This window comes from Bubalus bubalis, chromosome 6 (assembly GCF_019923935.1).
Source record: "Bubalus bubalis isolate 160015118507 breed Murrah chromosome 6, NDDB_SH_1, whole genome shotgun sequence".
Lineage (NCBI taxonomy): Eukaryota > Metazoa > Chordata > Mammalia > Artiodactyla > Bovidae > Bubalus > Bubalus bubalis.
In genome coordinates this window covers 105412383-105424568 of record NC_059162.1, presented here as the reverse complement: position 1 = coordinate 105424568, position 12186 = coordinate 105412383, and positions in this window count along the sequence as shown.

Sequence of the window (12186 nt, the reverse complement as noted above, 5' to 3'; positions counted from 1 at the left end):
GGAGAAGACTCTTGAGAGTCCCTTGGACTGCAAGGAGATCCAACCAGTCAATCCTAAAGGAAATCAACGCTGAATATTAATTGGAAGGACTGATGCTGAAGCTGAAACTCTAGTACTTTGGCCACCTGATGCGAAGAGCCGACTCACTGGAAAAGACCCTGATGCTGGGAAAGATTGAGAGCAGGAGGAGAAGGGGACAACAGAAGATGAGATGGTTGGATGGCATCATCAACTTAATGGACATGAGTTTGAGCAAGCTCTGGGAGATGGTGAAGGACATGGAGACTTGGTGTGCTGCAGTCCATGGGGTTGGAAAGAGTCCGACAAGACTGCCAGACTGAGCAACAACAAAGGATTAGAGGGCCGTTTATGCATAGAGTTTTGGCCTTCTCTCCTTTTGGCTCTTTCATTTCTGGAGTTTCCCCCTCAATTTTAGACACTGTGATAATTCTGAACCTTGTCCTCTGATTTATCAAACAATTAGGGTTCTGGATTTCTGCCTGAGTTTTAGCTTCCCTGTGCTGTGAAGATTGGGGAACACCCTCAGCAGAACATCCACATTCAGTGTAGCTCCTTTATTTTAAAATTTATTTATTTGTTTTACTTTTGGTTGTGTTGGGTCTTCATTGCTGCTCCTGGGCTTTCTCTAGTCGCCAAGAGCAGGAAGTACTCTGTAGCTGCGGCGCATGGCTTCTCACTGCAGTGGTCTCTCCTGTGAAGCGCAGGCTCCAGGTGCGCGAGCTTCAGTAGTTGCGACGTGTGGGCTCAGTACTTGCGACTTGCAGGCTTAGTTACTCCTCAACAAGTAGGATCTTCCTGAACCAGGGCTCGAACCCATGTCCCCTGCATCGGCAGGCAGACTCTTATCCACTGTACCACCAGGGAAGTCCCTCCCTTATTTTAAATGCTGAACTCTTCCTTCACTTTATGCCTGCTTCTGGTCACTTTCCTGTTCCATAGTTCAGTTTTTATGTTAAATATTTTGACATCCACTGTTACCAGAACTGGAACTCAGCCCAGTTTAGGAATCTAACTACTATTTAGTGAACACCTGCTTTATACTGGGTAGGTATAACTTTGAACAAGGTAGACACTTCACAGAGCTCACACCTGGGGCTGGGAGTTCAGATAAAAAGGAAGCCTACTGTGTGAGGGAAACTTGGAAGAGAAACAAAATGTTGTCTCTGTACACAAACACTGTTCTGTACACTACAGAGGATGTGCTTATCTTTAGCTGGTCCTTAAAGACTCCACCCCCAGAAACTAAGCCTCTACAACCTGGATTAGCCCAGAGAATATGAACATTGTTTTAAAAAATGTTCATTTCACTAATATTTCCCAAGGACCTACTTACTATGTGTCGGGCCTGAAGCGTGAAGAATTAATTAAATGACAAAAATCATAAAAATGGCAGCTAGAAATGACTACTAAGAAAAGCATTCATCATGTATACATTTGTATTATAATAGTATAATTATGTATTTATAAGAATATACAAAGCACTTGCTATCGGACAGACATTGCACTCATGTGTTATGTGCATTTGATTAAGTCTCAGAACCCCTCAATGAGATAGGTCCCTTGATTACTCCCATTTCATGAAAAGAAGACTGAGGCCTGGAGAAATGATTTGCCCAAGAATGGTCAGCCAGGTTTCCACAGTTTCTGCCTTATGGTAGGTACCAGGAATGAGCATTTTCTCCCTTTTCCACTGAGATCACAGAGTATGGCTGTGCAATTTGAGCTCCGCACAAAAGTGGACGACAGAGCAAGGTGTGGAATGAAATCCGTCCCTACCACAAGCCTGCCATTGCGTCCACTGCTGCTCCTAGGCCTTGTGGCGCTGGTGGTAAAGAACCCGCCTGCCAATGCAGGAGACGCAAGAGACGTGGGTTCAATTCCTGGGTTGGGAAAATCCCCGGGAGAAGGGAATGGCAACCCACTCCAGCATTCTTGTCTGGAGAATCCCACAGACAGAGGAGCCTGACGGGCTACAGTCCTTGGGGTCCCAAACAGTTGAACATGACTGAGTGACTGAGCGTGAGCACAGCTCTCCTTAGAGCCAAATTTTTAAGTCTTCTTTTTGACTTAAGGCCTGGAGCACTCAAGTTTTCAATCCTCAGGCCTCTTACCTCTAAACTTCCAATCTCCTGATCCTTTCTTTGAATTTTTATGGGAAGGAGGTCAAGAAAAAAAGGCAGGCTCCCTTCCCCACCCATTCCTCCCTCCCTGGGACAGCCCAACTCCTTTGCTGTTGTTCAGTCGCTCAGTCTTGTCTGACTCTTTGCGACCCCATGGACTGCAGCAGGCCAGGCTTCCCTGTCCTTCACCATCTCCCGAAGCTTGCTCAAACTCATGTCCATTCAGTCAGTGATGCCATCCAACCATCTCATCCTCTGTCATCCCCTTCTCCTCTTGCCCTCAATCTTTCCCAGCATCAGGGTCTTTTCCTGAGTCAGCTCTTCGCATCAGGTGGCCAAAGTATTGGAGCTTCAGCTTCAGCATCAGTCCTTCCAATGAATATTCAGGATTGATTTCCTTTAGGGTTGACTGGTTTGATCTCCTTGCAGTCCAAGGAGCTGTCAAGAGAAGCATATCACTTCTTCAGCGCTCCTGGCCTGCCGGAATCAGGCTTCTGGTACTCTGCCGCCACCTAGTGGTTATTGGCCGCATCACACCATGCTGAAAACCAAGGTGAATGGAAAGCCCTCTTTTCTCAGGCACAAGAATCCTAGAGAGATGGAAAGGAGAAGATAAAACACGGTGGGAACTCAGTGAGCGAAAAGACCACGAATTCTGGGGAACTGCGACTTAGAATTTGTATTCAGCTAGACTTGGGTCGTGATTCTACCACAAACTGTGTGACGTCGGGCAAGCCATGTCAGCTCTTTGAGCCTGTTTCCTCATTTGTAAATGGAGCGAACACTCATGCCTCTTGATGGCCATGAAGTGCTTAGCATAGTGCCCAGCAAGCTTTGGATAGTTATTTTAGGTAGAAGGAACTTTGTAAGCAAAGGCAGGGAACAGGATGAATGTTCAAAACACCAGGTAGATGACATGATCCCTCTTCCCTGCTGGAGTGGGGTGAGGGTGGGAGGCATAGGTCTCTTAGCCATAGCAGAGTGGGGGGAGCTGGAAGCCCCTCCTGGAATCAGCTGCGTATTCTAAGCTGAGCCTCCATCTTAAGCAGGTTTGCTCCCCTGAACTCTGGCAGTCCTCATATAAACCTGGACAGAAAACACCAACTGTCATACTTCCTTCTCAAGCGTCGACGAAGCTCCTCCAAATTCCTGTGACCTGCCAAATCCTGGTTCTGGTTCCATTTCTCCCCCTATTTTTTTCCATCTGAGTCCTTCTCAGTTCTGGTATGATGCTGATAAACCACAGTGCTGGATTTCCCTGAGCTATGAAGTGAAGTGAAAGTCACTCAGTTGTGTCCAACTCTTTGCGACTCCGTGGACTACATGTTTACCAGTCCATCCCCACTGCAACCCTGGACTCCATTCTCTTTTGCTTGAATTTGAGTTTTTTGTTTGAATTTGTCTGAATTGGACTCTTTGCCTAGGTTTGGCCCCTTGTTTGTTTCCTGTGTTCTCTTCTGGGAGGTCCAGGGCACCTTCTTGAGGCTTTCCCGATTCTTTGGTTCATAACTCCTTTCCTCCATCTTCAAGACCAGAAGAATCACATCTCTCAGACCATTCTTTCATAGATTCCTCTCTTCTGTTTTCTTCTTCTACTTTTTTTTCTTTAAAAAATCACATTTTCTTGTGATTGTGTTGGACCCACTGCTGTAATCTAGGGTAATCTCTCCATCTCAAGATCCTTAACTTCATGCCATCTACAAAGACTCTCTCGCCATGTAGTTTAACAGATTCACAGACTCTGGGGATTAGGATGTGGACATCTTTCAGTTCAGTTCAGTCGCTCAGTCGTGTCCGACTCTTTGCGACCCCATGAAATGCAGCACGCCAGGCCTCCCTGTCCATCACCAACTCCCGGAGTCTACCCAAACCCATATCCATTGAGTCGTTGATGCCATCCAACCATCTCATCCTCTGTCGTCCCCTTCTCCTCCTGCCCTCAACCTTTCCCAGCATCAGGGTCTTTTCAAATGAGTCAGCTCTTCGCATCAGGTGGCCAAAGTATTGGAGTTTCAGCTTCAACATTAGTCCTTCCAATGGAGATCTCTGGAGGGCTATTATTCTACCTACCATAGTCTTCTCTCTGCTCTCGAAACATTTGTGTCTGTCCTACATGAAAAATACATTCACCTATTCAAAGTCCCTTCAAAGTCTCAGCTTTCACATTATCAACTCAAAGTCCAACAATTTCATCCAAATCTCTCAAGCTCAAAAGTCCCAAATCTCATCATTGAAATTATCTGTGTTAGAAATTGGATGACACTCAGTATAATCTATCCTGAGGCGAAGTTTCTCTCCATCTGTGGACTTGTGAAACTAGAAAACAAGTTTTCTGCTCCCAAAATAGAATGGTGGTGCTGGCATAAGGCACAGTTATAGACATTTGCATGCAAAAAGAGAGAAAAAGAAAAGATAAAGGAATCGCCAGTCCCAAGCAATTTCAAAATTAAGTTGAACAAACTCCGTTAGATTTCAAGGCTTAGGAATAATACTCTGAAGCTCGAGGTTCAGCCCTCTGGGCCTACAGCTTTGCCTTCTGAGTCATTTTTCCTTTTTCTTTAAAGATAGCACCTGTTTCAGATTTCCCTGGTGGCTCAGATAGTAAAAGCATCTGCCTACAACTCAGGAGACCCGGGCTTGATCCCTGGGTCTGGAAGATCCCTTGGAGAAGGAAATGGCAACCCACTTCAGTACTCTTCCCTTGAAAATCCCATGGACAGAGGAGCCTGGTAGGCTACAGTCCATGGGGTCGCAAAGAGTCGGACATGACTTCACTTTCACTTTTCAGGCTAGGTTTTTTTAAAGATTTTATTATACATAGATACATTTTAATATTTATTTTTGTCTTTTCATACTGTTCATGGGGTTCTCAAGGCAAGAATGCTGAAGTGGTTTGCCATTCCCTTCTCCAGTGGACCACGTTTTGTCAAGAAAGGAGTACAATAAGGCTGTATATGGTCACCCTGCTTATTTAACTTATATGCAGAGTACATCATGCAAAATGCTGGGTTGGATGAAGCACAAGCTGGAATCAAGATTGCTGGGAGAAATATCAATAACCTCAGATACACAGATGACACCACCCTTATGACAGAAAGCGAAGAAGAACTAAAGAGAGTCTTGATTAAAGTGAAAGAGGAGAGTGAAAAAGTAGGCTTAAAACTCAGCATTCAGAAAACTAAGATCATGGCAACCAGTCCCATCACTTCACAGCAAATAGATGGGGAAACAATGGAAACAGTGAGTTTGTTTTTTTTTTTTGGCTCCAAAATCACTGCAGATGGTGACTGCAGCCATGAAATTAAAAAGCGCTTGCTCTTTGGTAGAAAAGCTATGACCAACCTAGACAGCATATTAAAAAGCAGAGACATTACTTTGCCAACAAAGGTCTGTCTAGTCAAAGCTATGGCTTTTCCAGTAGTCATGTATGGATGTAAGAGTTGGACCATGAAGAAAGCTGAGCGCCAAAGAATTGATGCTTTTGAACTGTGGTGTTGGAGGAGACTCTTGAGAGTCCCTTGGACTGCAAGGAGATCCAACCAGTCCATCCTAAAGGAAATCAGTCCTGAATATTCATTGGAAGGACTGATGCTGAAGCTGAAACTCCAATACTTTGGCCACCTGATGCAAAGAGCTGACTCATTTGAAAAGATCCTGATGCTGGGAAAGACTGAAGGTGGGAGGAGAAGGGGACAACAGAGGATGAGATGGTTGGATGGCATCACCAACTCGATGGACATGAGTTTGAGTACGCTCCAGGAGTTGGTGATGGACAGGGAAGCCTGGCGTGCTGCAGCCCATGGGGTCTCAGAGTCGGACACGACGGAGCAACTGAACTGAACTGAATGTTTATTTATTTATTATGTTTGGTTGCTGTGTGTAGGCTTTCTCGAGTTGCAGTGAGCAGAGACTACTCTTCATTGGGGTGCATGGGCTTCTGATTGCGGTTGTGTCTCTTGCGGAGCACAGCCTCGAGGTGCACGGGCTCCAGTAGTTGCAGCACCAAGGTTCAGTGCCTGTGGCACATGGCCTTAGCTGCTCCACAGCATGTGAAATCTTCCCAGACCAGAGACTGAACCCAGGTACCTTGTATTGGCAGATAGATTCTTATCCAGTGGACCACCAGGGAAGTCCCTCAAGGCTAGTTTTATCAGCCTGTTTGTTGTCTATATAGAATTTTGGGAGTTGTGTAGTCTTTTATTTCATTCTCTCTGTCCCTTTCAGCCCAAGTTCCACTGTTTCTCCTGGTGTAAAATTCTCAAGAACTTTGTAGGTCTCTCGTGTATGTCCCAAGAATGCACTCCATTAGACAAGAAGATCCATAGATCTTCCCTAGATAATTTCATTTCTATTTTTGGCTTCTGTTGAGATACTTGAGGGGAATCTGTGGGTTACATACTTCATCTCTCCAAAAAACCTTGTGTGACTGGATACTCCAGTCTTTTGATCTTTCAGAGAAATTAATAAAGATTGTCAAACACATCCTAAGCTTTTCCCCTCCAGGAGCTTTCCTGGCAGTGAATCTTTTCATGTTAATATCATATGCAATTTAGATAGGCTGCTGCTGCTGCTGCTAAATCACTTCAGTTGTGTCCGACTCTGTGCGACCCCATAGACGGCAGCCCACCAGGCTCCCCCGTCCCTGGGATTCTCCAGGCAAGAACACTGGAGTGGGTTGCCATTTCCTTCTCCAGTGCATGAAAGTGAAAAGTGAAAGTGAAGTCGCTCAGTTGAGTCCGACTCTTAGCGACCCCATGGACTGCAGCCCACCAGACTCCTCCGTCCACAGGATTTTCTAGGCAAGAGTACTGGAGTGGGGTGCCATTGCCTTAGGCTGAGAACTCCCCAAATCAAGTCCTGGTTCTTATTTGTTGGTGGGTTCTTCCCTCAGTTTATCTGTTTTCCCTCTCATTTTACCAAAAGTAACAAGAAACCAGGCCACACCCTTCAACTCTTTGCTTGGAAATCTCTTCAGCTAAATATCTGAGTTCCTTGTTGATTAAGTTCTGCTTTCCACAGAACTGCAGGGCACACAGTTCTAATTTGGGCGGGGGTGGGGAGCTCCTGAGTATCACCCTTTCCTCCAGTTTCCAATGACATGTCCCTCATCTCCTCCGAGCGGAGCTTCACAGGCAGCGCCTCTAGCACCCATATTGCTACAGGTTTATTCATGTGCTTTAGGTATTCTTCAAGTTGTTTTGTTTTCCTGGCCGTGCTTTTTTCTGAGTCCTCGCCGGCAGTCCACTCGTATTTCTCTTAAGATCTGTCCAACGTGATCCGCGGTTTTTTGGTTCATATCCCTCAGAGTTTTTCTTGCCTCTTCGCACTGTCCAACTCCAAAGTCACTTCCACTTGTTTAGGCATCTGCTATAGCAGATGTTATTAGTTCTTATGGCTGTTGTAAAAAATTACCACAAACGTAGTGACCGAGAACAGCAGAAGTTTGTTATATCAAAATTCTGTGGGTCAGAAGTCCAACACTGGGCTAAGATCAAGAGGTGAGTACAGCTGTTTTCCTTTCTGGAGACTCTAGTGGAGAGTCTATTTCCTTTCCTTTTCTACCTTCTTTTTCTCTCTCTCTCTTTTTTTAATTTTGGCCACACCATGTGGCATGTGAGATCCTAGTTCCCTGACCAGGGATCAAACCTGTGCTCCCTGCATTGGGTGCAGAATCTTAACCACTGGACTGCCAGAGAAGTCTCCTTTTTCTACCTTCTAAGGGCTTCCCACATTCCTTGGCTCACAGTTTTCTCCCTTCCATTTCTCACAGCCAGTGGTGCAACATCTTTCTTACCATTCTTCCATAGCAAAAGCTCCTCTGCCTCTCTCTTCTGTTCCTCACCCCACATTTTCACTTTTAAGAATGTTTGTGATTAAGCTGAACTCATCTGCTTAATCTAGGATAGTCTCCTCATCTCAGCAGCATTAATTTAATCGTGCCTGCAAAATCCCTTTGGTCACATAATGTAACATATTCATAAATTCCAGAGATTAGGATGTAAACATCTTTGGGAGGTCATTATTCTGTCTACCACCATACCCATGCAAATTTTAGCCAGCATGGCCTCCCCAAACAATTTCAATCATGTTAGTCTCCTGCTTAAAATTCTTAAAATGAGTTTTGCCTTGGGGGCATGATGCTGAGTGAAAGAAGCCAGACTGAGAAAGAAAACAACCATATGATCTCACTTATATGTGGAACCAAAAAAATAAAAACAAAAAACTTCATGGATACAGAGAACAGATTGGTGGTGGCCAGAAGCAGGGACTGGTGATGGTGGGGTGGGTGAAATAGGCGAAGGTGGTCAAAGGTATAAACTTCCAGTTGTAAAATAAGTAATCCTTGGAAATGTAGTGTCCAGCATGATGGCGATAGTTAATAATACTGTATTACATAAGTGAAAGTTGCTAAGAGACTAAGTCTTACATGTTGTTTATCACACACACACAAAATCGAAACTATGTATGGTGATGGATGCTAAATAGACTTATTTCGGTGATCATTCCATGATATATATAAATATCAAAATATGCTGTACACCTGAAACTAATACATTATATGTCAATTATACCTCAGTTAAAAACCCCAAAACTAATAATAGAAAAAACCTCTTAAGTGGCTCCCTGTAGAGCTTGGGATGGACTTCCCAAGTGATGCTAGTGGTAAAGAACCTGCCTGCAAGGCAGGAGACGTGGGTTCGATCCGTGGATCAGGAAGATCCTCTGGAGGAGGCAGTGGCAACCCACTTCAGTATTCTTGGTTGGAGAATCCCATGGACAGAGGAGCCTGGCAGGCTATGGTCCATAGGGTCACAAGGAGTCAGACACGACTGAGTGACTGAGCACAGACTTCGGGTTACCGATCAGATTCCTACTGTAGCTGTTATAAAGCAACTTTTGTGATCTGTTCATCCCTATCTACTGGACACTCTCACCTTCCGCGTCTGTCCAGCCTCAAGCACCCTACTATACAGCTACACTGAACTGCTGCAGCTACGCAGTTCCACGACCAAGGTCACTGTTCATCGAGTTCAGTATCAGGTCTAGTCCAGCATCATCCTCTTCTGGACCTTCCCTGGGTTAGTTGTCCCCCTATAACACCCTCCACTTTCCCCAAGGCAGGGTGTGTTTTATGGCATTGGAGTGACCTGTGGACTTTTCAGTCCCTCCCGCTAGATTGTAAGTCTGTGAGGCCAGGGACTGTGCCTGCCCAGCTGCCGTGTCCTATCTATGTGTGGTCCCGCCAGGGTCCACTATGAAGTAGCCTCTTCCTGAATTTGCTTTGAGAAGTAATGGACACGATTCCTTCCAGCTCACACATTCTGTTCTGTGAACTCTCACTGCAGGGTATGCTGGAGGATTTTGGCAGAGGTGTCCAAGGCAGTCATCGTGCTTGTGGGAGTGATGGGAGCTTTGAATGACAGAGGCAGAAGTGGGAGTGTTGGGTGGCCAGACTGTTGCCTCTTTAATGATTGTGCTGCTGATTCCCAGCTCAGAAGGCAACACTTCCAGCCCCAACTATCACACCCTGGAATATTCAAGGAGTTTCCTTTCTGCTGATGGAAAGGAGACTTCTCAACTCTAAAGGTTCACATTTATTTGTTTTAATTTTTGTGTGTGTGAAAAGCAAAATAATAAGTAACATCCAGATTCCCACCCCTTAAAAATGCTTTATTTCTCAAGCTCTGTCTCTCTACCCACACAGACACAGACACACACAGACACACACACACGTAATCTGCTTTTCTTCAACATATCATGGATTTCATTGATCAGTACATACTCTTTTTTTAATGCCTGCATCTATTGTATACAATCACGTAGTGTTAAAACCATATCCCACAAATGAAGGACTTTGTTGTGGCTTCCAATTATTGGTTTTTGCAGTTACCAATGTTCTCCAGTCTGAACCTTAGGAACAATTCATCCCCAATCAAATTCAAATCTGTTTTTGCTCAGCTTCTCTTACCCTGCCTCTCTCTTGCCTTCTACACAAATTTCTGTCCTTTCCCAGGTTTTTTATTCCAAACCAGGTACAAGTAGAGAGAGGAAGCGGAAGAGGCCAGAGGAAAAGGTTGAAGCCTCGAGCCTCTGGAGGTTTGGCCAGGGAGAGGCCTAGAGAATAGGGGATGAAGTGTGGCTGTGGCTTCCTTTCAATGCCTTTTGGGAAATAAAGCATTGGAATTTCTTTCTACTGGCACTTATTTTTATTTTTTAAATTACAAAAACCTTTTTATTTTGTATTGGGGTATAGTCGATTAACAATGTTGTGATAGTTTCTGGTGTACTGAGAAGTACGTGGCGTGCATACGCATGTCTCCACTGTCCCCCAATCTCCCCTCCCACTCAGGCTGCCACATAACATTGAGCAGAGTTTCGTGTGCTATCGAGTAGGACCTTGTCAGTTATCCATTTTAAATATAGCAGCGTATACATGTTCATCCCAAACTCCTAATTATCCCTTACCCCCATTCTTCTCCCTGGCAACCATAAATTTTTTTCTAAGTCTGTGAGCCTGTTTCTGTTTTAAAAGTAGATTCGTTTGTATCGTTTCTTTTCAGATTCCACATATAAGAAATGTCATATGATATTCCTCCTTCTCTGTATGATTTGCTTTACTCAGTATGACAATCTCTAGGTCCATCCATGTTGCTGCAAATGGCATTATTTCATTTTTTTCAACAGCTGAGTAATGTTCCATTGTATTTAAGTACCAAATCTTCTTTATCCATTCCTCTGTTGATGGACATTTAGGTTAGGTTACTTCCACGTCTTGGCTATTGTAAACAGTGTTGCAATGAACATTGAGGTGCATGCATCTTTTCAGATCTTGTTTTTCTCTGGATATATGCCCAGGAGTGGGATTGCAGGGTCATATGGTAGCTCTATTTTTGTTTTTTTTTAGGAACTTCCATACTGTTCTCCATAGTGGCTGCACCAATCTACATTCCCAGCAACAGTGTAGGAGGGCTCCCTTCTCTTCACACCCTCTCCAGCATTTATTGTTCATAGATTGTTTGATAATAGCCATTTTGGCTGGTACAATGGATGATATCTCATTGTAGCTTTGATTTGCATAATTAGTGATGTTGAACGTCTTTTCATGAACAGGCACTTGATTTTGATTGCTGAACATTTTTTCTGAAATACAGTTGATTTACAATAGTGTGTTAGCTTTAGGTGCACAGCAAAGTGATTCCGTTATACACAAGTATTAATAGGTATATATCTGTATTCTTTTTCCTAGATTCTTTTCCATTAGAGTTTGTTACAAGATATTGGATATAGTCCTTGTGCTATACAGTAAATTCTTGTTTATTTATTTTATATATAGTAGTGTGCATCTGTTAATCCCATAGTCCTAATTTGTCCCCCATTCCCCTTTCCCTTTAGTAACCAAATATTTGTTTTCTATGTCTGTGAGTCTGTTTCTGTTTTGTATATAGATTCATTTGCATCATATTTAGAGTCTGCCTATAAGTGATATCATATAATATTTGTGTTTGTCTGACTTCATAAGTATGATGATCTCTAGGTCCACCCATGATTGCTGAGCATCTTTGAATGTGACTCCATGTAAAGACTGGGCTGCTTGGGTGTTAGGATTACCAAACAATACTGCAGTGGATCCCACTGACTGTGCTTCTTAACGTGTTTTTGCTATTATTTCTGTAGGATCCATCACCAGAGGAGGACTCCCTTGTTTAGTAGTATGTGCATTTAAATATCACTCCAAAAAAGGTATCGAACCACTTTCCAAAAAGCCTGTAGCCCCTTTTATGCTCCAACCATGGTTTGTGAGCCTGGACGTTTTTCTACGCCCTCACCAACACCAGACCTTATCTATCTTTCATGTGTTAGCTACTGTGATAGGAAAAACACGCACTAGCCATGTAATTGCTTTTCTTTTTATTAGTAGGGAGGTTGTGCCAGACATTTCAATGACACAGTTTTGATGAAGTTGACATTTTCACTCTATGTTTATGAATATAAATGTTTTAATCAGAATTGTACCCAGGATGTTACAGACCTAATACTTTCAATT